Source organism: Lagopus leucura, unplaced genomic scaffold, assembly GCF_019238085.1.
Source record: "Lagopus leucura isolate 7727_CA_CO unplaced genomic scaffold, USGS_WTPT01 Super-Scaffold_100157, whole genome shotgun sequence".
NCBI lineage: Eukaryota > Metazoa > Chordata > Aves > Galliformes > Phasianidae > Lagopus > Lagopus leucura.
The window spans coordinates 23,241,710-23,268,216 of NW_024962334.1; the positions used below are offsets into that span (position 1 = coordinate 23,241,710).

Sequence of the window (26,507 nt, forward strand, 5' to 3'; positions counted from 1 at the left end):
AGCAGAAGTAGCTTCAGTTGTCAGGAATTGAATGTATTTGACTTTCCTTCTCCTGAAGAATATGTAGGTGAGTGCTCTTTTTTCTTGTCTTTGCTTTGTGTAGATAAAGCTTATACGAAAAATAAAAAAACTAGAATAGACAACAAAGAAAATCTTAGATTTGAATATCCTACCCATAATGAACCGTGAAGAAAATTAGATTTACTAAGCAAGATATGCCCTGGCGCTAAGCATTTAAGGTTCCTTTAATGTGTTTGTTTGTTTGTTTGTTTGAAGTTGGATATTTAAAAGGGTACTTTTGACTTTATTCAAATGCTGTCCAATCTGTAAATTTATTCATGTGTTCTTTAGCACAGGAGACATAAAGAACATCCATACACTTTTTTCTTCTTTTTTTTTTTTTTTTCCTGATGCTTATTGTACATGGTCTGCTATTATAAGGATAAAAAACAATGAACCAAAAATGGGATGTCACCCAAGAAAAAACTGAGAAGCAAATAGAACCTGGAAAAATGAGAACACAGGAAAACAAGACACAATACAGAAGGTATGTCAAGTAGGAAACATTACATCCTCCTTCTGTGGACAGATATCGTCAAACACACTATTATCAAAACAAAAACTTCTTTGACCATAATTGGTCATAAAGACATTGAGTCCTTTTCAGGCTAGCTCTGTGTTGAATTGAGTTATTCTCACACTTTCATTAAAAAAGGTTGCACTAGTGATAAGTTTGCTTGAAAAAAAATTATATACCATCAGTGCCTCTAAGATCCTGCTTCACCAGGAGAGTACGTGAAATGGGAGGAAGTATGAGGGACAAGAGAGCAGCCAGATCTATCCCTGTACTGCTGTAATATCATCATGGAATGTGGATTTTGTTAGGTATACTATTGGAGCAAACTCATAGACAAATCTTTTATGAAGTCCTAAGTCACAAAATGGTCCAGAAGACAAGCCCATGGAAGAGCCTATAATGTACATTCTTACTCTAAAATTATCTGGGTAATTGCCACCCTCTGTGCTCGTTCCAGACATTGGGTTTTTGCTTACCTGCTTCAGAGAAAGGGTGCATCAAGCAAATATTTTTATCATTACTACCTAGGCTATAATTAAACATTGTCCTCACATGAAGAAATACAATATGTAGGACCTTAGCTACCAACTCTCTAGCTTGCTAACAGCTGTTGGCTGGTATCTTATAGTACAAGCATAAATCTGGCAGGTTTTCACTGATAACTAAAAAGAAGGAAAATACAACATGTTTTTCATTTGATTAGGTATATACAGTGGTTACTGCTTTATTTTTCTAGGTTTTTATGTGTTGGCTTTTTTTTTTCTTTTTTTTTCTTTTTTTTTTTCCTCTATATAATTCCTCTAAGTATAGAAAACACAAGCCAGGCACTCTTTCAAGAGTATAGTTTAGGAGCCTTTAAGAAACACACAAAACAAGCTAACAACAGCAACCTCCCAAATGTACTCATACTGGGATCTGGAGTGCTGTAAGACCACTATGCAGAGCTCTGGCAGTAAGCCCACTGTTGAACAATTTACTGCAAAGAAGCTGAAGACTACGGTTCCTTTGTAGGTGGCAGAATGTGTTCACAAAATTCTGGAGTCCATTGCAGCAGTGTCTGTCATGATGATATATATATATAGTATATATATAGATATATTAAGTAGTAAGCTGAAGCAGACAAAAAACAAAAACAAACAAAAACTGTGAAAGTGTGTTGGAGCTAGAGGCTTAGAATTCTCCTACTTGTTAAGGGAGAATTGAGCATCTTTTGGTCAAAAATAAGGAAGCCATCCTTACCTTTTTGTACTCCCTAGAATCTGAAGACCTGGACTTTAAGAAAGTTTTTTAAACTTCCTTCTTCAGATGACAGAAAATCTGAGTGATTCTTAAAAGTTATGGAAGTGATATAACATATATCTTTCTTTTACTGCCCTGAAAGGATCAATGTACTTAGTGAAGTATTTGCTTTCACCTAAGCCCAGCTATGTCTCTGACAGCTGCTGTGCTTTTGGCTTGCTATGGAGGATGCTGTGCTATGGGCAGAGGTTTACAGAACAAACAGGAACCTTTGTTTCCTTTCATTTACCGAAAAGAAAACAAGGCAGAAGGAGGAATGTTGAGCAGCTGCCCAAAAAGCTGCTTTGTTTCAGCTTCATTATGACATGATGCCTGAATTGGTTTTGTATTTTATGTATTAGAAGGAAGCGCAGAACTATAGATGTAATAAGCAGTTTTATTTAAAATTTTTGCTGTCTGTTGAATAGAGACAACAGTGAAACTTTTAGTAAGCAGATGCTGTGCTCTTTGAAACGGGACACTGAAATCTGATATAATACCTAATAATGGAATTAACAGCAAATATGATAAGGCAAATGCACAGTTGTCAAACTCTGCTTAACACCTATTTCATCATATGGAGAGCAAAGAAACCATGACAGTACAACACAGTGGCAGCATGAGTATCTGTCTCATTTAACATCATGCTATCATTGTCAGTTGGGAGAGCAGTTACTCAGTTTGGTGCTTTCCGCTGAATATCCAGAATCATTTGAAGTCGGTGGAAATGTGAGTCCTTGTAGTGTCTGTTTTTTACATTGTAATGTTCTGCAACCTTAAAAACAGATGTCTGAAATAGTTTATAGTGCTTTTCCTCAAATATTATACAGTACCGGTATGCGCAGAGCACAAAGGATTACCTCAGCAGCATTGTGCAAGTCTTTGTCCTTAGTTTATAGTCTCTGTGATCTATTGTATGTAAACCTTTTTATGGGACTGGGAAGGGATGGTAGCCTAAGTAAAATTAGCCTAAGTAAAATTAAACACTCTACTATGCAAAAAATTCTAGGGCCCTGCTGCTCTGTAAATGGGCACACTGAGGACCCAAAAATAGAATGCCTTTGGAAACAGTTTTCATTAAGTAGTTTTGACCCATGAAAGCATTTTAGATTAGACAACAGAAGATGTTTGTTTTGGTGCTAGCAATAACAGGATTAATTTTCCCAAGGAAACGTTCTCTCCATTCGCTCATATTTTGAAATTTCAACGAGGAAAGCTTATCTGTTTTTATCTTCTTGTCTCCCAATTCCTGCATCACATTCATCTATGAAAGACAGTGAAAGTTAGAGTCAAGTACCAATGTGGCTGAAGTCCAAAGAGCAGTAGATGTTTCCAAGGGAAATGAGTGACCTATTACAGTGTATTTTTCAAGCATTTGTACTATCGTTCAGTAAAATAAATTCTTGTCTTCCTGCCTGAAGAATCATGCCAGCAGTAAGCCCTTATACTGACTATAGAAACATGCTATTTCTCAATAGAAAAATGTTAATCCAGTCTGTCTAATTTACAGCTTGATTTAGCGGTCAGATCACTGTTGGAGATTGTCACAGTACTGTAATAACATTGAACTAGTCATTGTACAAACCAGGAAGCTACTGCTCACATTTAAAATTATTGATCACCAGAATGTGATGGGAATCAGGTGGTAAGGAGAAGGGGTGCTCAAAGATGCAGAGAGCACATTTGAAAATCACAGTAAAGGAGCTATGTGGCAGTCATTTGAAAGGCATTGGAGAGGATGCAGCAAGAGTCCATGGATTCATTGCTTTGGTTTCCCATTTCCTAGATGTATACCTTTACCAGTAGCTAGGGAGTAATGCGGCTCTTTGTTCTCCTGCTGTTATTTCATTAGCTGCTGTCATCAGATGGTGTTGATACATCCTTAAATGAAGAGAGATGAATACACAGAATTTCTGTAGCTGATCACTTTGCTAAAAGATAGAATGCCTATGTTTGAGGCTTGCAGATTAGGTAAGGTGTCCTGTGCTTCTGGGACATAGTATAAACCCAGGACATTTTGTCTCACAATATAAGTTTGTGATGGTCTTGGCTCTGTGACTTATGAGGAGTTCAGTCTTGTGCCAAACTATGTTTTAGAGGGCAATGCTAAGCTGAATTGGCTCAGTGAGATGTAGGTACAAACAGATACTGTGCAGCTCAGCCACAATGAGATGGCAGCATTTTGTGAGAGGCACAGTGACAAAAACAGGGTCGTGTGAAAATTACCTGCTGAAGCTGCAGATGTCTTAGTAGTTCTTAAATCTGCGTAATATGTCATAGGCTAAATTCAGTAAAAGATTAGGAAATTTGCTGTATGGAACAGAGTTGCATGAAACCTGAAGACAGTACCCTAGTGCCATATAATGCTAGATCTGCCTGAATTCAGATGTCCTCTCACTGTAAGCTTTAATTTTGAATTGTTGGTTACACTTTTGGTTGTCTGTATAGCTGTGCCTGTCTAACTCTGAGGAGGTGGGTACTCAACTTTCTCCAAGACTGAGTTAGAAACTTCAAATAGTACATTCCTCTTGTCATTTTTTTTTTTTCTGAAAGGCTTAGCATGGTAGGCCTTCAAGAAGACTAGAGCTTAGAGTCGCATACTATATTCATCCCATGTGAAGGGATATGTTGTGGCCCACTGTGTTGTGGTCTCATCTGCATGGGAGTACTTGCCCTTGTCTTGTTTTTGTGCATTTCTGTTAAGTGTAGTGAAAAGATCTTTAAGCACTGTTGCAATTCTTACTAGCATAAGGCTGCCTTTTGTCACAGTTTTTCTGAATATATCAACTTTTCTACAAGCAAACTTTGCCTGGAGCAATCCAGAAATCCCAGGCATGCATTTTGTTTATACATATTGAATCTACAAATCACATTCTTTAGGGCAAATGCAAAAAGTTCAAAGCTTCTTGGAGCTATATGGCCTATTGTATGTGTGGTATATGTATTTTCTGCATGCAAAAGGCAAGGTAGTAACCTCCTCTACAAATAATGAATGCATGCAAATACTTTTGTCTAGGTTAACAATTTTGTATTCTGCGTGCTTCATGGTCCTACATGCTCAGAGTTGTGACTCCCATGAAAATTCCAGAGAGAATGAAAAGGCTCCTGTCAGTAACTTCCTTCTCAGCCATCGCTACATGAACTCCACACACAGGACCTTTCCTGTCCCAGTCTGAAGAGTCCAGTGCCTTCACTGGATACAGCCTCAGATGACCATCTGTACTTTCAGGTATTTTTATGTGTCAATACCTCTGAAAAACCTTTCAATTCCTTTACAACCTCTGATGAAATGTTAGCCTATACTAAGTCTTAAGGCTAAGTGTTTTGGCTTGCACTTATACCGATAATGAGAGCTGCACTCCACTGCACACAATCACTAGAAGATTGCACCAGTGTTATTTAGGTGTTTTAACAGGGAATTATGTTTCAAATTTTAGACATCAGGAGCTTAATGCTGTGGTCACAGTTTGTGTGTGTATCACGGAACTTGTGGTTAAATCGCTGAACTGAAATTTTTTCATCCTTTAGTTGTCCTAGAAATCGTTTCATTAGAGCAGTGCAAAATGTTCACAATCAAACACCAGACCACACAAAAGTCACCTGGTGTGGAGTTTTGTTACAAAGTAGTAACGCAAACCATATTTATCAAAAGATTTGCTTAGCATTGTGGAACTCCTGAATGACCTGAACTCAATTTTAAGCATATATAGTGTGTGGCTTTGGATCAGAATCATGCAAAATTCATAGCATTGCATGGTTTTGATGTGAGGTGCAAATAAACACCAGGTGAAGCACAGCCATTTCAATTGAGTTTCAATTTGATCAGGATCTGATCCTCACACGGTGTTAATCGATGTAGTTCCATTGAAGTCAGTTTTTTTGCTCCATTGTGGAGCTACACCAATTTACTCTAACTGAGGAACTGATTGGAATTTTCAGTTTGCTCAAATCTGAAAGTCAAAGTCTAACTCAGTGGGTGTGAAACTATTTGGATCAAAATGAAAGAAAATGTTTGGACAAAAACTTGTGAAGTAAAACTAGTTCTATATTTTGCAGCTGTAAGGTCACAGGCCTGAAATATATATTCCTAATGATATAACCATAAGTTAAAATCCAATGTTACTTTTTTTCTTACCAGTGAAATGACTTTTTCTAAATCTACATTGTGATATAAGCTTAAAAGGAAAAAAGATGTTTCTACTCAAGTCCTATAATAATTTCAAATCAAACAGAAGCTTTAGGGATGGCTAAGAAAACTCATGAACTGGACTGCAAAGGAATGCCTAAGAATTGTGTATTTATTTTTTTTTCTTCAGTACTAATACATAAAATATATATGTCGAAAGGCAGCAAAGGTATGCTAGTACTACTTAGCATTGCAAAGATAGTTTTAAAAATAATGCTTTCCAAGCCAGAACTGCAAAAAGATCAGAAATTATGTCTTTAAGTCTCATTTTAATTCTACTTCCTTTGGTTATTTCCTTTCAAAAGGTTCCGTCATTCATTGGATCACTCTCTACTGACTTTCCTTTTTCCTTGAAATTATCAAAGAGAAAATGTAGGGCTAGTAATGCAACAGGCCATGTGTTTGAAGAATTGCTATGTCTTTCAGAGAAGCAGAAAGATAATTGCACGCAATATTAGTGATCAGGATCTCTTCATTGTCTGCATAGAAGTCAAGGCAATATTCTTGGCTGCTGAGATTTGTTCAAATGTACTGCTAAATTGCTACAACACTCCAGCATGACCCTACTTTGGGCCACTTATTTCTGGCACAGTGCAGAACACAGCATGCACTGGTGACTATTTCCAAGTGGTACGTTGCATGTAGCCTTGTACTTGGAGAATGGGAGAATTTAATAGCAAGGTCTTGGGCCGGCGCATGCCTGTTATTTACAGCAGCCAGGACTGATACACCTAATTTACTGGTGTAGGTACACCCACTGTGCCTCATTCTTGGCCTGTCAGCCACCTTACGTATTTCATTTTTTCTCTTCTTTCTTTCTCTAATGTTTGATTTATACATTTTATTTCTCTAACTTCAGTTCAGATGTATTGTGTATGTTTGTTGCACTTCTTAGTATGACAAATTGTCATCTATCTTCTCGTATATACAAAAAAAAAGTTTTTAATAATTAATAGAGTTCTTTGCCTTCAATGCAATCTAATTCAGGATGCAAAATACAGTTTTTTTTAGAGTACTTTATAAAAGAAAAATGAAGGTGGGTTTCTAGTATGAAGAGAATGTTTTTTTGGTGAATGGATGAAAACTGAGAAGGAGCAATGAAGGAATCTATTTTTCTCAGTGGAACAAGTGAAAACTGGATTGACACTGGTAAAACACACTATAGCTGCTTTCTCACTTAGATTGCAGGGTACTGTTAACGTTTACGTTCATTTTTCCTTTCTTTAGACATAAAAAAGAAAAAAAAAGTTAAGATATTGTGGACTGAATAACAATTTCTAAAGTCATTGATTTTGCTTATTAATGAGAAATAAGAGGGAACGTGTAGACAAATATCAAAGATTTTATGAGAAATAAGTACTAAAAACTTCCCAAATATTTTAGAATACAAACTTCATCTTGGTTTTCAAATGACATGCGGAGAACTTTTTTTTTCCTAAAACAAACAACTGACGACATTTACCAAAACCTTCCTGTTTTTTGGCAAATGAAAGAGGCAGGCGTTTCACTAGAATGACTTTCCATTAGCATATTCCATTTGATCACTGGAAAAATTTCATTGGAAAAATAATAGTCCTTTCCAGAGAATTCTTTGGTTTTGAAATTGAGAAGATTCTGACATAAAAAGAAATTGTGCAGCAAGAAATATACTTTAAAGTGAATGCACAGGATGTATTCAAAGATATGAGCTAGAGCTTGTTTTGTGATCATTTCCAGGTGTAGGATAACAGCTCCTATTTTGCCCCTACCTGAGAATCCATTCGGAAAATGTAACAAGCTCCCTTTCCTCTCTATTTACTAATGCTGCTGATCCCTGGCGACAGTTATGCTACATGTCATGGTTGTTAAGCCATAGCAGGTTAGATAAACAGGCCTGAATATTTTAAGTATGAGAAAGAAATCTCCTGTTGTAGGACTGGGAAACCTCATGCTCATCTCTCTTCCCCTGAGTGGGTGAATGATGAAGAGCAGGATCATGCAGAGAGGACTGGAATTAAAGAGTGAGAATAGCGTGAAGAGGAATTCCCCAAGACATCTCATTAGAGCAGAATCCATTGGAGAGGAGGGATGATCCAGTGGTTGATGAAATGTCTAGGCTGAGAGGTGGGAGATCTATGGCAGCCTGAGGTAGTTCTTGAAAGGTTGGCTGCTTGCCTGTCTGTCTGTTTGGGGTGAAGTTGAAGCTGCAGGCCTGCCAAATTCTGAGTGCACCTCTGTGCTCTTTTGTGAATTAGGACTTTGAGTTCTGACTCAAAACCAAGTGCCTGTGTGCACTACACCTACCAAAATATTTGGGGTATTGTCAGACATTGTAAACTTATTTTGGGGGTGTGTTCATACAGGGCTATTCTTACTAGCATTCGTTATGAAAATAACACTTTAAGAGGTGTTTTGAAAAAGATCACTGGTTGAAAAGTTAATTTCCTGCCCAAATGGATGAAGCCTGCAAGGTAAAATAAATGTATTTAAAGAAATCAGCTATCTAAATCAGTCTATTTCAAAAAAAGTTTACTTTTGTCAATAACACAGAATCTTGTGAATCTGCACACTTCATAATTTGCACATAGGGTTGGCAGTTTTTCCCCACTTTTTGGCAATGATTTAATAGCAGAGAGCTGTAGCAAGGGCTCATATTACTAGGATTATATTATATTACACAATATACTGCAGCGTATTAACAGAAGAAATTTATTAATTTGTATTAATATGAATCCACCATCTAAATTTGAATTTTTGTTTTTTAATGCACAGCCAGAATCACATTTCAGCCTAGCACCCTAAACAAGTAGCAACGCGGTATGATGCTGGAAGTGGAGAAGGGACCAGATGTGAGAAATCTTTCTTTTAGGTCATTTGCCCCCATAGTATTGGACTGGTAGTCAGGAGACCTGTGTTCTGCTCCTGAATCAGGAATTGATTTGCTGTATGACTAAGTAACACTTAATCTTTCTTATTCAGTTCAGCAACAGTCTGTGAAATAACGATAAGACTTTGATGCCTTTGATATCCTCTGCTCTAAGGTCTTGTGTACAGTTTGTATGAGGTAGTGTTATTTGCTTTTACAATATTTCTAGTGATTGCTCATAAACCGGTTTATTTGGAATCACTGAAAAGTGGAGTGGCTTAAATAACCCTTGCACTGGGTGTAAGCGAATTGAGAATTTGGTCCTTGTATCTGAAGGACTTCCTGCAAGGAATTCAAGATGAAATCCAAGTTAAGTGATATAGAAAGCTGTTGTCTTCAGTTAAAAAGAAAAAAAGTGGTTCTTGAGTCCAGAGTCAGTTGGGAAGCCCTTTTGTTTATCTGGACAATGATTAGGAAAGAACAAAACCTGGCTGTATGTCATGCTTCCTAACGTTAATGAGGAGATGATATTTATTACATCTGAAAAGGTGTTGCTGGCTAATTACATAATTAAAAATTTGGCTTCGTGTTATCTGAGCTTGTACAGCAAATCTGACCTACATTATATAGGATTTCAAACATGATTACTGTGAAGTAGAGAGCAGCTAATTAAAAGATGGCAGGTTTCCAGTTTCCAGTTGATGACCTGCTGCTGCTTGTTGCTGTCCCTAGGGTGAATGGAGTAATAGAGTCCACTGCTTTGGGATGTACAGAATGTTCTGCAGTGTTTGAGTCAGGCGTTCTATGGAAACTTAGCAGGGTCTTGCATCCTTAGTGTTTTTCATGCCCTCTAGCTGGGGAAAACTGCCAGAAAGCCAAATGAAACATTTTTATGGGTTTCCTCAGGCCCTACCTCAACATCTTGTTGAAAAATTAAAGCACACAATTGTGGGTGGGTCTGTTGAAGCAAGTAGACGCTATTATTCTAGGTTTTTAAGTTTGTTTTTTAGTCTATGAGTCCAGTCCAGTAAGGAAGAGCACGTCTAAACTTTCTTCTGAAATTTCACTTGTAAAGCTTCAGCCTGGGTATTATATACTGCTCAGCAGCTGCAACAAGAAATTAGAGATGGCAGAGAATTTGCTAAAAACACAAGTATCATGGAAACTTAAAAGTTTAGTTTTACTGATGAAATAGTTTCAGATGAAGCAGTCCAGTAACACCTTTGTGTTACCTATTTCTCTCCCACTGTTGAATTCAAATACCTAGAACGAAATCATGTGGGAATTATTTTACCCCTTATGGTAAGATGGGAATATAAATCCTGTGACCAAAGCGTTACCTGTGGCAGTTTGGTGTTCACTGTATGTTAGCCACGAAAATATTTGCCCAAAGTTTGAGATTAAGTTTTCAGTTCATAGTTTGCTCTGTGGTTGCTATGTTTATCATCACTTGACCAACTACTTGCAACTTCTACACATTCCCTCAAGCAAGTTATAAATCATACTCTAGGCATGTCTTTATCACATACACAACAATGCCAGACAGTACACTTCTTTTCTGATGCAATTTTATTGCATTCTTTCTACATCCCCATCTTGGATCATCCTGACTGGGCAAGAAGTTATTCCAAGTTGTATATTTGTTTCATGTTATAGGAATTAGAATTCAGCATTTCAAGATCTGTGCATACCTAAGAGTAATTAAAGTGACTTTATTTCCATGCCCTTTTAAGAAAGTAAACAGTAGATGACAATTGTACCAAAATGTTTTTCTAGTACAAACTCTGCAGGAGCCAAAAAAATACAAGACATCTTCAACCAGAGTTTTTGCCAAGTGCAAGCATTCAAAATATAGATGTAATGCAATTGGGTTGCATGGCACCATTTAACCTGAGGACAAATTTGCTGAATTTCCTGGCTAACAGCCTTAAGCTACGCAGTTCTTATGACACGTATCTCTGAAATTGATCCATGCTGGGATTTGAAAGCCTATTATTTTTTGGATTGAACGAGTAGTGGGAGCTCCCATTCTTCGTGTACCTAAGGAGCTTTTGTGCCTAAATATTATGGCTTCCTAAAGTTTATGATGAAGCTTACTGTTTTTCTTGTGCTTAATCCATTTGGCTCCCTAAATGATATGAATGTTATAATTGCAATTCACTTGCATATATTGTTTCAAGAAGGGTTTCATAATTCTTAAAAGGAGATAGAGAAGAGAATAAGCTAATTTATTTTTGTTTCTGCATTAGTAGGAGGGGAGAAATGTCAGTCTTGTTCTAAATTCAATCTCTCTCAAATATGCTTTATTCTATGAATTGATCTCTGCCCACGTGAATGTTTTAGAATCCTCAATTCGCAGCTACCTACAGGCTCCTGGAACTGTTAAAGTCTCATTTTGTTTCTTCAAAGTGGAAAAATGAGCCTGGCCCAAATTAAACTAGGGGTGCTGTTCCTAAGGCATACCAAGCTTTATGGGACCTCAAGCACAGTATTTCAAACTCTTAATTCAGAAGTATAGGGAAAAGCAATCGCCACTATATTATACCTCTTTTTCTAAACAATCCAGTATGTTTTCTTTTTGTGTAAATGTGATGCAGCTGGTTTTAGTGCCGTATTTACAGTAAATATCCTCTTTGGTAAACTAAGGGCTTATTGAGTCAGTGCACTAATAATGTGTTAAAGAATTCAATCCTCTTTTTGTGCAGTTACTAAGCATGCATTTTTTGAATGAATAAACGATCTGAGCACGTAGAGCAAAATGTTAGCAATGCAGAAGATCATAAATGAACCAATGTTTATATTTTTATTTTCTGCTTGTGAGGGATTGCTGGTTTTGAAGGAATTCTGACTTTGCCTGAATTTAGTAAAATAAGGGCTCTTCTGTAGCAAATTTCTTCAGAAGTTCTAAAGAAAGTATGGAACTTTCAGTTGAAACCTATTGCTTGAATTTAATCAACTAATTAGACACAGAAAGATGTTAAGATGGTACAGCACAAGCATACAATCAGACAGCCTTTCTTCCCTCCTTTAGTAGTATCAAAAATTGACTTGTGTTATGTTCTATCATCAGTGCAATCTATTTTAAATATCGTTTTATCCTGGTTACTTTTTCCTACATCTTTTTGGATTAAATGATATTCTTCATTAGAGATGATGGCTGCATAGTTATCCAATTGAAAATAATCAACCTATATATTCTTCTGCTGTTGCTTCTAATTTATGTAAGAATTCACTGCTGCAGTTGAAAAAACACTGCTTCTGTAATATAGTTTGTCTCCTTCAGAACAAAAAATGAGCATCTGGAACAAAAAACTGTCTAGTTGAGCATTACGTGAGTACATGAAAGATGTGAGAGAAATGTAGGAGTGGAAATGAATTTCTGTGCTGTGTGCAAGTATTCTGCAACTTATTTGATATACTACTGATATATTTTTGCAGTTTATTAATTTTTTTCTGAAGAACAGTTTTTTGGTTATTTTTTGTCTGTTTGTTTTTTTGTAACTATTCTGGAAAAAATCTTTCATAAGGAGGTTACCACTCTAATAGCTAGACATCATCTTCCAGTTTCCAGCCTCATGTAATTTGTGATTGCTGCTCACTGACTTACTGTTGTGTCAGCACTAACTGTTGGCTTATATATATATTTTCTGATTTCCTGATGATTTTTTTAAAGGAAACTAATTAATAATTATTTAATTATTAAGAAATATAAGAAATATTTTTTTTTATATCAGTTGAATTCTTAATTTCTTCTCAAAAGATAAAACATAAACTCCTCTGACTATTCTAGTATGTCATCTCTACAACTTTTCTAGTGCTAAAATTATTTCCCTTGAAAACAAGTTGCATGCAGTGTTGCAGATGAGGTCTTGCAAAGTTTGCAAAGTGGTACACTAAGAATTTAATCCTATTCCTCTACTGTTGTCTTAACAAAGGATTGTTTTTGTAGTTTGTACTCTTCCTGCAGTCTTCTGGTATTTCCAGAGCAGATCCTATGGAATCTTTTCAGAAAAAGTTCTTAGCCTTCAGCACAAGTTTTGTGATTCTCCTCACTGAATGGCATCTCATCTCATTTCACAAATATCCATTCCTCTGACAAATGCCTGTTATCTTTGTGTTGCCTGCAGACTTTTTCAGCATACTCCAATGTTCTAGTGCCACGGCATTAATCAAAATAATAAACAAAATCAGTAGCAAATCTTGAGAAAATGTTAGTAACCCCACCAGCGTGATCCTCTCAGTTTTACTCACTACTCTCTCCATTTTTATGTGTGGGGCTTCATGCTAACATATGGCTTATTTAGAGAGTGCACTCTGTTTTTGGACCAGGGGAGAGAATCTAACTCAGCATTATTTTCTCTGGCAGATGTCTAGAATATAATTGAGAAGTCCATTAACAGGCTTTTTATTACTTGTTTAGGTAGTTGGTTTTCATACTAGCTGTAGTAGCAGAGGTAAGATCAGCACTCATGCTGGTTTTGTTTTGGTACTGGAATGAGAATTTCATAGGTTTGCCCATAAATTTGGGTTTTGTATTTTTAAAAATACTTGTTTATTTAGCCCACTAAGTGAGAAGACATTCAAAACACATCATCTAATTAAAAATTTTGCTGAGACTCTCAACAACATGCAGATGTTCTACATTTCAGTCATGTGTTATTCCAGATTTTGTTGGATAGTATAACACTCAGTTAGACTTCATGACTGACATTATCTTGTCCTATATTGTCTGATCAAACAAGCCTAGGGTACATTTTATCTTGCTTATTATGAATGTAATTCTTTTTTTAAGTATATGAGTTTACAAATTTCTGTTTCATTTAAGGCAGAAGTGCATGAAGATCCTTATGAACAGCAATTTAATCATACTCCCTCCCCCAGCAAACTTGGAATACTGGCTCTGTTGCATCCATAATGTGTCTGCTTTCTTTTATGGCTGTGTGTGTCAGAGTGTACGAACTAGTTAGCTAGAACTGGAGGTCTCTTACCCTTCACTACTCTGGGAAAAGCACCAATGTGGAGTCCAGCATTTAAAAGCAAAAAGTTCTTATGAGATCATTCTTCCGCTCTGCTATTCAGCACAGTGAGTGTCTATTGCTCTCTCTATTTGTACCTCAAGCTTTATAAACCACTATTCTTGGCCTCAGCTAAAAACAAGCATAAAATCAGGGAGAGTTTCACAGCGGAATCCAGTCTATAACTGAGTTACACCTCATGTGGGCCAATGTTTCAATGCTTAAATCACATAAACCAGCCACTGGTTCCTCTCACTGGCACAAATAACATTTCCCACCAAGGAAATGAGTCTTTCAGGCTGAATTTTGCTGCTTACAGTTCTGAATGCAGATTCACAGTTTGGATTGAAGCAGTTAGATCTCAGCAGGCTCCAGAGCCCATTACACTTCATCATCTTGAAGTTCACAAACATTGCTGTTTTTTATATATATACAATAAAAATAATAGAAGTAGATATAAAATATAAAATAATAGTAAAAAACTATATATATGTTATATATATTTATATATGTAGAAAGAAAAAAACACTTAAAAATGAAGCGTGCGTTCCACGTGTACTAAGTATAACTTTCATTGCTATGACTATTTCCATATTCAAGAAATGTGAATTTATATGTGGTTTGTTCTTTACAAAAGAAACTATATATGAACTTTCTGTTTCAGTTGAGTAAGCACTGTTTAATGTGTAACCTCTCAGAAGATTAATTACAAAAAGAGAAATAACCACGAAAAATGGAAGGTTTTGGTTATCTAGATTGATTTAAAAATAAACAGGTTCATAGTGCTGGCTAGTCACACATTAGTCTGAACTGGTACCAGAAAACACAGAAGCACCCTCTTTTTTGGGGTGGGAGAACAAGTCTGGTTAAACTCGGTATACCAAAGAATCTGTAGCTAAGACCAGTAGAAAAGCCTGAAAATTAATTAGTGGATTCACTTTTTAGAATAGCTGTGTCTTGTGTACACAAGATTTATAGTTCTTAAAAGATGTGCCTGTCATGTAACTGGTTTACTATTTGAAAACAAGATAGCAGTGTTCTTCTGTCCACAAAAGTTGAGGTTGTGAATTAAAATCAGGTTTATGTTAGAAGCTACTGACTGAAAATACAGGAGAGATTTTTTGGGGGTGTGATTTCCATGGGTTTAGTTGCACAGCACTTAGGTATGATTTATTTATATTGTTAGTAATAATGAAATACAAGAATATTTTTAATCGCACCCTTATATCCTCCCTTCACCTGGCAAACTGGGTTAAGTTCTTCAGTTCTGGTCACTGAAAACTTGAAAACTGATTATTCATTCTGACTCTCTGCTTTGGTTTCTTAGCCTCTTTCTAATAGCAGTATTTTACCTCTCACCCTAATTTTGTTGCCATGAGGCTTTTTTGTGCCACAAAGCAAACACCACTTTAGAAAAGATGAATTGTGAAAAACTCCTACAGGAAATTTATCAAGCACTTGGAAAAGACTACATATATAAACAAAAACAACAACCCCAACATTTAAAGGAAAGGAAGTAATATAAAAACATATTTATAAGATAAATTTAGAAAATAATGAAATAATGAAAATATTAATGTTGCCCTAGTTTGGAAGCATAACTATAACAGCTCTGAAGCAGTATGTGAAAGCCTGAAGGTGAAACAGAAAACGAATGTGACTAACTCTGGGATCTCAGCCAACCACTGATTGCAAGGAGCACAGATCTAAAGGGGAGTTAGGTGCTGAGTGGACATGCTAAACATAGTGATTAGAAAAGGAAAGAATTAATAAATACAGAACGTGCATAAAAGGAACCTTCAGGGCAACGGATAGTGCAAAAAGGAAATTTATTGGGCAAACAGAATTCTTAGTCATTTACACATTCCAATAAGTAAAAAGATATCATACAGGAAAAGGCAACATGACTTGTAAAGTATCTTAGATATTTGCAATATTCACAGAATGAGAGAGATGAAAGATATATTAAGTATAGTTTAACATGCCCCAAAATATAACACTTTTGAATAACATATGATGTTCTGAGATGCAAAAAAGAAATCTGAATTGGATTTCCTATGACACAGGAGCTTGAAACGACATGAAAGTCAATGTTTTGGAACAGCAGTCAATCTAGGGATAGAAGGTGACATTGGTCTACATGAAGTAACACAAAGAAAATGAAAGGAAAAGTAGGACGGAGACATTTTATGTTCATAATCCCTACAGGTGCAATTAAATTGACAAGATGAAGAATCATAAGACAAAATAGAGACTAGCTGAAACCACCAGCCCGTGTATTGACAGTGAGCCAAATCCTGAAGGTGACTCATTATGAAGTTGTAAACAGTCTTGGTCAGTGACTCAGTGGTGAGGAAGCTTGGCTAAGATATCTGCAGTCCATTTAAAGAAAACAGGATGATGAGATTTCTCTGGGGCATGGTAAGATAAACTATGGGACAATAATATTGCACGTGCCTATGATAGCCTGTAGAAAGTTAGGACATTCTTACCCTTTATAGTTCATGGAGGAATGTACATAGCACCAACAAAGGAAGCTTTGATTGGCATTTGCCTGGGGAATCCGAGAGGAACTGTGGAAATGGATATAGTGTGAATCTTCTGAGAGTTTGCGGAGGAAGGAAGAGGGTGGGTGATGGATATCATGATGCAGGGAGTGAATGCTGCAATGCAGAGGACATTGCACGTTTTGACCAGTTAATTTGTTAAGGCTTAGAAACCACCACCTGTGGTTTCTCCACTTCCTTCCAATTCAAAAACTGACAGTATGTGCACAAGAGGAAGTGAGGAAATCAGCAAAGTATTATAAAGAGCACAGATTTTCCTGTAGTTCTCATCTGTAAGTGATGGGAATTATTTTAAATAAAAGCTGAAGATTAGGCATACGTATTTATACTGCTTGTCAAAGTATGGTAGGCAGCAAGGAACTCAGCCACTAATAGAAGTTAGCTTGAGTCCTAACACAGAAACTTTGCAGAATGATAAAAGGATAGCTAAGATAAGATCATGTTCCACATTGTTTCAGTCTGCAACAGAAGAGAAGGCAGTAGGTGAGTGCTTACGAAGGCTGATTACAATCTTCACAAAACGCGTGGAGGTGATACTCTTCCATCTGTGATGTAGTTGCTAAAAAAAATAGGGATCAGAGATGGCAGGAAAAGATGTCAGTAGGCACAATTTGTGACTCAGGCTTGGAAACAGACACCCTTTTGAGAGATTCTATAGAAATATATAGTAAATCAAAGATCCTTGAAACTTTCCATGATCTATGGAGTGAATACTACTGAGTCAGAGTTTGGCAATTCTGTGAGAATAAACAAAAATGTAACATCAAAAATTTTCTGCAGTAGAGAGAAGTATTTCATGTTCAGCACTAAGATAACAGTTTTTGAATTGTTTGTTTGTTTGTTTTTTCAGATATTACTCTGGTTCTGCGGGAGTTTATTTTCTCCCTGTAACCGTCCTTTCTCTAGGGAAATAGCATTCTTCTTTATCTTCATCTTTATCCATGTAAGAAAAATAGAGAAGATTGTTAGCAAGTCACCAGTGGAGTAAAACAGAATTATGATAGCTGTTCCTCTGATGGGGAGAGAGCTTTTCCTCAGCTATTCTCTTGTCTTTCTTTGTTACTCATTCAGATTGCAATACCATGCAGTTTCTGAGGTACTGTTAGATAAAAGTTAAAGTGATGCAAAGAATTTGTTGCAAGGGATAAGGAGATGTTACTTTTATTGGTTACTGCAATTAAACTGAAAACTTTCATTCAGGAGTTGCATTTTGCAGATTCCAGTCTTGTTTGATATTTGGGAAATGTATATTTTTGAACTATGTTGGACTTCTGCAGAATTTTCTCTCATTTTTAAATTTCTTAATAACTGACTTATAATTAGCTTTAATTAGCTACTAAAACTGGAGAGGGAAATTTTAGAATTCCATATCAATGCTGCATAGTATAGAAAATATTCTAACTACCTTGACTCAAATACAGAATTCATAGCAGCCTTTGTTGCTTTTGTTGTCTGTTAAACGTTTGGGACAAAATTAACTGGATTAATTGGGCACAACTTCAAATTCTCAGGCTGAGAGTTTGTGAAGCTGTCTATTCAGTAAGAAGCAGTCTCAAGTTGAAGCTGCTCTCAGCTGCAAGGCACAGATCAGTGAAGTACTGGACAGGACTGTTCATCCCATTGGCAATCAACGTTGTACCTCCTGAAGTCCAAACAAAGTGATGAATGTCCCGTATTTGATTTGTCCAAAATACAGATCCATCAGTTTGAAGAGAGAAAATTAAAATGGAAATTTTGAAATTTGAGCTCAAAGAACATAATAATCATAGAGAGATCTGTTGTGAGATGTAGGAATAGTACCGAAAGAGGAAAAAGGTGGCTTACTAAAAATGATAAGAAATTCTCTTAATTCTAGGAGATCTTTTGCTGGTGGTTTGAACTAGTTTCAGTTGCTATCTTATTTGTAGGAAGCAGCAGTTGTTTAACTGCTGAACAGATTCATAGTGCTGTTTTTTTTTTTTTTTAAATCCAATGTAAGGAACTCCAAGTATCTAATGACTTTGCTGTACCATTAGACATGCTCCGTGGGTATTTGAAGCATTTTTGAAAAATTAGAGTGAATGTCTAAGTTGCTTAAGTGCTCCTGAAAACCTTACATCAAATACACATCTGCCTATCTGTAAAACAAGTTCTGTCCTTATATACAATAGCATGATGATAAACACACCAGATATGGTGCTCAGATGAGTCATCGTGTCAGTTCCTCAGGGGACCCAGACCATGAATATCCCTCAATAAGCCAAATTAGGTAGCAGTGAGGGATGACCCTGCAACCCAGTCTGTTGCTATGTTTCAAACAACCCAGTCTGTTTCTATGCTTCAAGCACATACTCCTTGTTAATACCCAGGGCCAGCTACATATTTCACAGTTAGCATCACAGAGGAAGTGCTGTTACTAAGCGGATGTTACTCTCTCTGTCCCTCTTGGGTAGTTAAAAAGAAAGAAAAGGAAATTTCATGTTGTTAACCCCTGAAATTTTAACTTTTGACCTTAGAAGATATTTAGTGACAGTAGACTCAAAAATAAGAAATTGCAAGCAAATTACTATAAATGAGCCATCCTCAGATTCAGCTACATTTGTCCACAGTATATTTTAAAGCATCACCTCCTATGTTAATTGCAGTTAACACGTGATTTGATTTTAGAACCAAACAATTGTAATGTTGTTAATGCTTCTGTCACTGAGACTATTCTCATTTGGATTAGCTGGACAATTCTGGTTTTAGGACTGCATCAGGGATTGATCAGTTTAGAAGCTTTGTGTTGCTTTAAGTCCTTTATGACAAGAAACAATATTCTGAGATTATATCTCTCAGATCACACAAGCTTTTTCTTTATTTTTTTCCCTTTTTTTTTTTTTTTTTTCCGCAGATGATCCACTTTGCATTGAGTTTATCCACCTATAACATTTAGAAAGCCATATTTTAGAAGCAAAATTAAACAGTGATCTTCATTTCTCTCTTTTCTGGCCCTGAATGCATGATTTCTCAACCTCAGTTCTGTTCCAATCTATTCTTGAATCTCTTTGTGCGCTTCAATGATATATTACTTATGAGATAATATGGAAATGTGGAATTTGAACAATATCCACTGGTGTGTGTCATAAGGAGTTTGTTGGTTTTTTTTTTTTTTTTTTTGAGGGGCGTTATGTGTTTTTTTTGTTTTGTTTTGAACAGCAATGGTTTGAACTGCTCTGCTTCTGCCACATATTGGACTTCACATCTCTAAGCTGACACCTGTAATTTGCACAATAGCTACTTTTTATGTTCTTTGAAGTTGTGACAGGTGTTGCAAAACACAAGGCTTTTTTATATTGTGTTGACTTACTTCTTATTAAAGCCAGAAAATAGCTTTTTTCAATTACTTGTTCTGCCCCTCTTCCCGTGGTACGAAGGAAATAGATATTTGTTTCAGGGTTCATATGTTAAAATTAAGGAGAAACAAGGTCTAATAGAAGCGCAGAATTAATGATCCCTACCTTTCCTGTGGTTTGTTCTGTGAGTGCTTATCACATTGGAACCCGAGCAGGAGGTGTCATTGCTTCTTGAGTGAGAACACTAGTGAGCAACAGCCAATGAATGGGTTAGCAAATATTCTCAGTTCTTTTTTTGCTCTGCATGCTTCCTTCAGATCTATAGTAGCTCTTGCAAAGTCTGCTCAATTTTTTGCTGAGTCCATGACGCTGAGCTTAAAAAAGGTTTCCCTTGACCTACATGACTTTCTATCTAAATCAAAGTGGAAAGCTAATAGGAGTTAATGAGTTTCTGACATTTGCTCTGCCTCCTTCTGATGAATGAAGTACAATATTTAATATTATTATTATTGTTAATATTGTTATTAGCTATACAAAATGTTTGACTAAACGTAACAGCTTGCTGATTAATGAAGAGGAGAGATAGCTGGGGGGGAAGGGGGGAAGGAGAATAAGGAGAGGTTTGTTTCTGACAAACCTGAAGTGCAGGTAACCTGGAGATTTATCTGGTCTATAAATTCCTAGGCAGATTTCTGGGGGCTGAAAACTATCTGATTTTTCTCTTTCTGATTTCCGGTGAGTTCTACACTTAACTCCAGTCTTCTCAGAATTGTGGCCTGGTGCTCCCCGGGTGTATTCCCTTGGGTATTTCACTTACTTGTAAGTTTTTGAAAATCATGCAAGATCATGTTGCTGTAACATTTTAACCCTGCTCCACTTGGGAATTGATATCTTGCTCCAAAAACTAGTTGACATATTTTGGCTTCCCAATATTACAATTTAATCAGATTTCTGCGATAGGCTTTCAGAATAATTTAAGTAATTTGTAGTGTGATTGCTTGCTTTGCATCTGCACTTTACGTGGACTGTAATTTTAAGCATATGCTTTAATTGAAGCTTTTGCTTTATTTTGCACACAATACTTGAAAACATCTCTAGATACTTCACTGAGTTGGGGTCATTGGTCAGTATTTGAGCAGGTTGCCGTATTATATTTTATGCCAGTATTATAAATAAAAACACAGTGTAATTTTTTCCGGCGCTGAAGAAGCTGTAAGTGAAGCTATTAGGTGTTCATTGCTTCATTTACCTCTTTCCCTTCATTCTATGGCACATATTATAAATGAGGAAGGATTCTAGGATTTAAATGAAATGCTGGCCTTGTGGCCTTATTTCTTTTGCACTGAAGACTGGATGTGACTGAATATCATTCAAAGTTAAGCCACTGGATATTTTTTAAAATTGTCATGTACTGCTCTCTGATACACAATTTTGGACAACTTTGGTAAAACCGTTTGTATTGATACATACACATTTAATTTGTATGATTTTTGAAAAACCTCTACTTTCTCCAATTGGATTTCTAAGCAACATTCTGCATTAAAAGAAAAGATGCATTTCATGAATTAGTTGGTATATTCTTAGCTGGTATGTCTGAAGGTTGACTGTGCCCAAGGGAATATATCCTACCCCTCATGAAAATGTAGCTGTGTAGCCTCTGTGTTGAAGCTGGATTGCAGCATGCTGGGACCAGAGACACAGAGGAATTGAGAGAACTGACTGCACCTGTCTGTGCAGACATATCTGCAGTCTCACTGGATATAATTCACCTCACAGGGCTGGAAAAGAGCCCATGCATTTTTCAAATCCCACTGGAGCCTTACATTGAGGACTCGGTGATAGAGAGGTCTCCTGATACCTATATATTCTGTGTTGAATTTTACTTGCTTTGTGAATGCATATACTATACCTGCATGTTGCTCTGAGGTGTTACTCATAGGTAAACCGTTTCCACTGAGTAAAACTCTTGCAATATTAACTGCCTAAAAACATCTAAATGTTATTCAAACAGATGCTTTATTTTTCATCAGTTTCAGTCTACTGAATCAAGGCGTTGAATCAAGGCGTTTTCTGCTCTGATGCAGAACAATCCCAGAAGTTGGTATGAGCATATATGCAAGAAAGAATCCACATTGTGTATTATTCCAATTCATATTATGGACTTTAAATATCACAGTAAGAGTGTTTGGTGCCTTTCCAGAAGGGAAACATCTCAGTACTAGCAGCTTTGGGCAAGCTGCTGTGGGGCTCAGCAATGAAGTCAGCCAGGAAGAGCTTCTTGCTTCAGAATAATCACACCAGCCTTCTGAGCTTATAAAATGTGAAGCTATTAAGACAAATTTGTAATTTTCTCTCTCTCTTTCTCTTTTTTTTTTCTCTCCATAAAAAGGTACAAGAGCTGTGTTGCTGCAGCTCTTTGATTTCAACATTGGGATACTGTGTTGCATTTACAGACTTGTATGAGGAAAATAATATTTTACGTTGAAAAGACAGGAAAACGTTCTTGTATTCTTAATGTTTGCTGTGCAAACATTGTGGTCTCTGTTGGTGGTGTTTAAGGCAACTACAGACATTTTTAAGTTTGGTTTATATAGTTTTGGACCTCAAAGTTTCTTTAGAAAAATCAGTATTTTAGAGTTGTGAAGGAAATGCTATTTGTACAGGTAACTTTGAATATAGTCCTGTGAGATGCTAAGCATTTGTAAAATATTCTGGAATATAAAGGATTTTTTGGGTTAGACTGTCATTCGTTTTCTGCTTTCATGTTGCACTATGTTTTTATCTGTTATCATTTGGATTTGCAAGGTTTCTCATGGCCTTCAAGCTATCATTTTGCTACCTACAGAGTTAATGGAGTTGATTCACCCATGCCTGGGGTCACTGTTATGTATTCAGGCAGTAAAGCTTCTCAGAAAAACACTCAGCTATACAGATAGCTAGCTAAAGGAAGCCAAATCTATGGAAACCAAAAGTGTTCAAATGCAGGAGAGTTTTACTGACCTGTGGCCCATTTTATTTGTACTGTGAACTAAAAGCACATCCACTGTTGGATGTGTAATGACTTTCTCTTGCTTTTGCTGTCACAAGAAATGGTCCTGCCATTAGGAGCATCTGTTATTAACTACCATTTATCTACTTCTTATTACTGGCCGAGAGACAGATTTTACTTACATGTAGTATACATAGGAGCAAAACTGCTAAAACAATCATTTGCTGTCGGGAACAGAGTCCTTTGGAGAGAGTTAAATGGAAAAAAAAAGACAGAAAATCTTCCATAGAATTGTGTGTTGTTTTCTTTAAAAGAAAATACCAAATGAAAGCAGAAATCTTGTCCTTACCCCAAAACAGTAGCTAGAAATTAGTAGCTGCATTTGTGATGTTTGTGAGTCAAAGATAGGCCTTCTTTTTTTGTGGCATATGGTAAGGATACATTACCTTCTTGATAAAAATATTTGCTTTCTTTTTCTTTTTTTTTTTCCTTCTAAAATTCATGCCAAGGCTACGTTTATTAACAGGAGAAAAGGAGAGGGTGTGAAGGGATAGGGAAATATTTCCATACTGTTTTCATTTTTGAATACAATACCCTTGGAAAAAAAAAAAAAAGGCAGAAGATGACATCATAAATTTGGAATTCCAAGGTCACAAACAGGAATTCAGACAACAAATGGGAGGGTTTAGGAATGCACACTGTAAAAATAAATCTATCAAATTTAAAAAGAAAAAACAGTGGTATTGAAATGAGGCATTTCCAGATAGATGTTTGTATATTAAATGCATCCCCTTCCTTAAAGGATTTCTTGATATATTTTCTGTTTTGTTTAGTCATAGTGAAACATCTGAATGCAAATATTAAGATGTTTTATATTTGTCTTTTTTTTTTTTCCCCATTGGAAAATTACCATCACCGTCTTAATTTTGGTATTTATCACTCCACAGGAATACTTAATTTGATTTTGAAGTTTCAAATGATACAGCATAATCTACATCTCTGTATAGAGCAGCCAGGGACCTATATGTAGAGTGATAAAACTTTATTGAAAACTACACAACAGGAAGCTTTTGAGATGGAATTTTGAAACTTTTTTTCTGGAAGGAATATGACTACCTCTTTGTTTCTCTCTTTCTCTTTCTCTCTCTCTTTTTATACCTGGGTTTTTGACATAAGGATGGCCTAGACAAGAACTTGAACTGCTGCTTCTTTAACAAGATTTTCAATTTTTTTTTTTTTTTTTTTTTATTGCGCAGACTAAAATCATAAAAATCAACTGTAGCATGTAAACCATGTACTGTTGTTAAAAAGTGGCTTTTGCTTTGTAGGCTACCATACCTATTTGTTCCTGTTTTTTTAATATTGTTTTCTCCAGATGTTGGAAGTTAAGACGCTCTTGTTATTTTTTCCAGTGTCACTCTTTGTTACTTTCCATAGGCAACGTTCACCAAAGCCAGGCAGTGGAGGAAATAACAGATGTGTTAGCCTCAAATTATGGGCATAAAAATAACCTTAATAAAATAGGTATTAAGTGACAGCACTTTACAAAAATCCAGGTCTAATTTACTCTAGCCTAGAAAGCAATAACTTAAGGGGACCTCAGCCATGAATCCATGGACTCCAGATAGCTTGCAGCATAGCGACAGTAGCTTGGATGATGACAATCCCAGCTTGCTGTTGGCGGCGCATTCCAGGAGAGGCTGTCAGGGTGTGTTTGTGCTCTCTGCTTTTCTGCCTGCACTGCTATTGTTCTCTTGTAATTAATATTCCATTATAGACCTGCTAATTCTGCCAGAGAAGTCCTCCCTCCTCCTCCTAATAATAGTAGTAATAATACTACCACTAATAAAAATAATAATAAAAAAAAAAATCAGCCACATTCTGCCTTTGAATTTGGACAAAATTGTCACCCTGGGTTTACTCTCCTTTTACCAGGCCTTTGGTTCCTGCTGTTCACAGAAAGCTGCAGATGGCTGCCTCAGCAGGAAGCCCTTCCCCCTTCCTTAATGGAACTCGTGGGAATGCGGGGATCCTGGAACCAAAGCCCTCCTTCCCTTCCAAACCTCCTCTCCAAACCCCTTCTGAGTAAAAGGAAAAAAATCCCCACATCCCTGGAAACATTTTTGCCAGCCTGTTTTTCAGTAAAAACTTAAATTAACCACTTCACTCCTGATTATATTAAAGATTTGTTATTGAAACAGCTTCTCTTTAATGTATTGAATCATTTCCACCCGCTTATTGAAGTTGTCCATTTGGGTTGAATTATAGCGTCCCGCTTCCATTATGTAATAATTTCAAATAAATGAAAACAGGTTTGAATTCTCCAACAATTAGCGAACTTTTAGCACGTTCCCCCTCCCCCCCGTTATTCCCAGACACCCCTGTGGAAAAAAATGAGATTAAACCAACTCAAACCTTTGGCTAAGTTACATCTTAATTTTTGTCCCTTGTTAAAATCTTCTCCTAGATTTGCTCAAAACACATCATATGGGTTAAGTTATGGCTTCCCTTTATATTTATTTTCAAGTGCAAAATAAAAGCCGCTTAAACATTTTGATTTGATATTAGGAGTGAAAGAGTTAAATGCCCGAACAAAGCACTCCATTTATAATTTTTGTTAGGAGTTCCACACTGAGCATTAGAGTGAGGTGCGTCTTATAAAGAGGGTGTTTATATTGGATTTGATATAGTTAAGAGATTCAGCTTACATATAATAGTCTCCTATAAGAAGAAACATAAAACAGAATGAGTTCTGTGGGATTTGCTGAAGTATAAAGTATAGTATAAAAATCTAATCTTATAGACTACTATCAAGCACAGAGGAATTCATCTCTTGCAAAATATCCAATGCAGAAAGGAAAAGAAGAAAATGAGGCCAAATCTGTAGTTGCTATTTTCAGCAGTAACCTTAAGGCCTCCAGCATGCCCTACGTTTGCTATTCTGACTAAAGGTTACATGTCTGAATCAACGCTGTGGGGTGGAGCCCATAGTTCCAATGAACTGGAATATGTTCCTCATCAGAGGGGAAAAAAAAAAAAAAAAAAGCGCCCACTAGCGCCCACTATATTTGTGATGCTTTCACTAATTCAAACAATGTTTGAAGTCCTGAAGTAAATTTTGAAACATTACAAGGCAGAAAGAGAAATAATACAAATTTCTGATACATCCTTCTACCATAAATGGGGTGGCAAGTGCCTATTGAAAAGCCTTAGGTAATGACCTTAGACTCAGAATTCGGATGCCTTCAGTAACTGTGCTATGAAAATAATAACTGGAAAACAAGGAGTTTCAGATTGGAACCGTGAGCAGCCCAACTGAAAAATGGATGACAAGTATGTTAATTAAGGCTATCCAGGATGGCTCAGCTAATTGAGAAGATATCACTGCAAGGCAGCAAGAAAGTGCCCCCCCACCCCCACCCGGAAGGGCCAGATTCCGTGACTTCTGTAATGTACAGGGATAGGCACCCGGGACTGGGGCATTAACACTTTAATACCCTGTACACTACATGATGTTTTGATACGGAATACTGAAACCCAAAAACAAAAAAAACATAGAACTGTGACACAGGTGAATGGGTGACAATGGGGAATGAACTGTTCTGCACTTGACTTAGGTAGGTAGATTTGGCTTTAGTTACACGTCAGGGTGATACAAAGGTTCCAGTTTCTTCAATGCTCATAGAAAAACAAAGCAGGACTTTATATATACTGCAGAAATAAGGAAATAGGAAGC

At 36.5% G+C, this 26,507-nt stretch overlaps 1 long non-coding RNA gene across 1 annotated transcript; it reads left to right on the plus strand.

Annotated features, from left to right (window-relative positions):
* LOC122189189 lies at window positions 1-24,868 on the plus strand. The gene is made up of 3 exons (XR_006181737.1): window positions 1-67; window positions 4,872-5,084; window positions 24,707-24,868. It is a non-coding gene; the product is annotated as an uncharacterized LOC122189189 (long non-coding RNA).
* The last annotated feature ends 1,639 nt before the right edge of the window (window positions 24,869-26,507 follow it).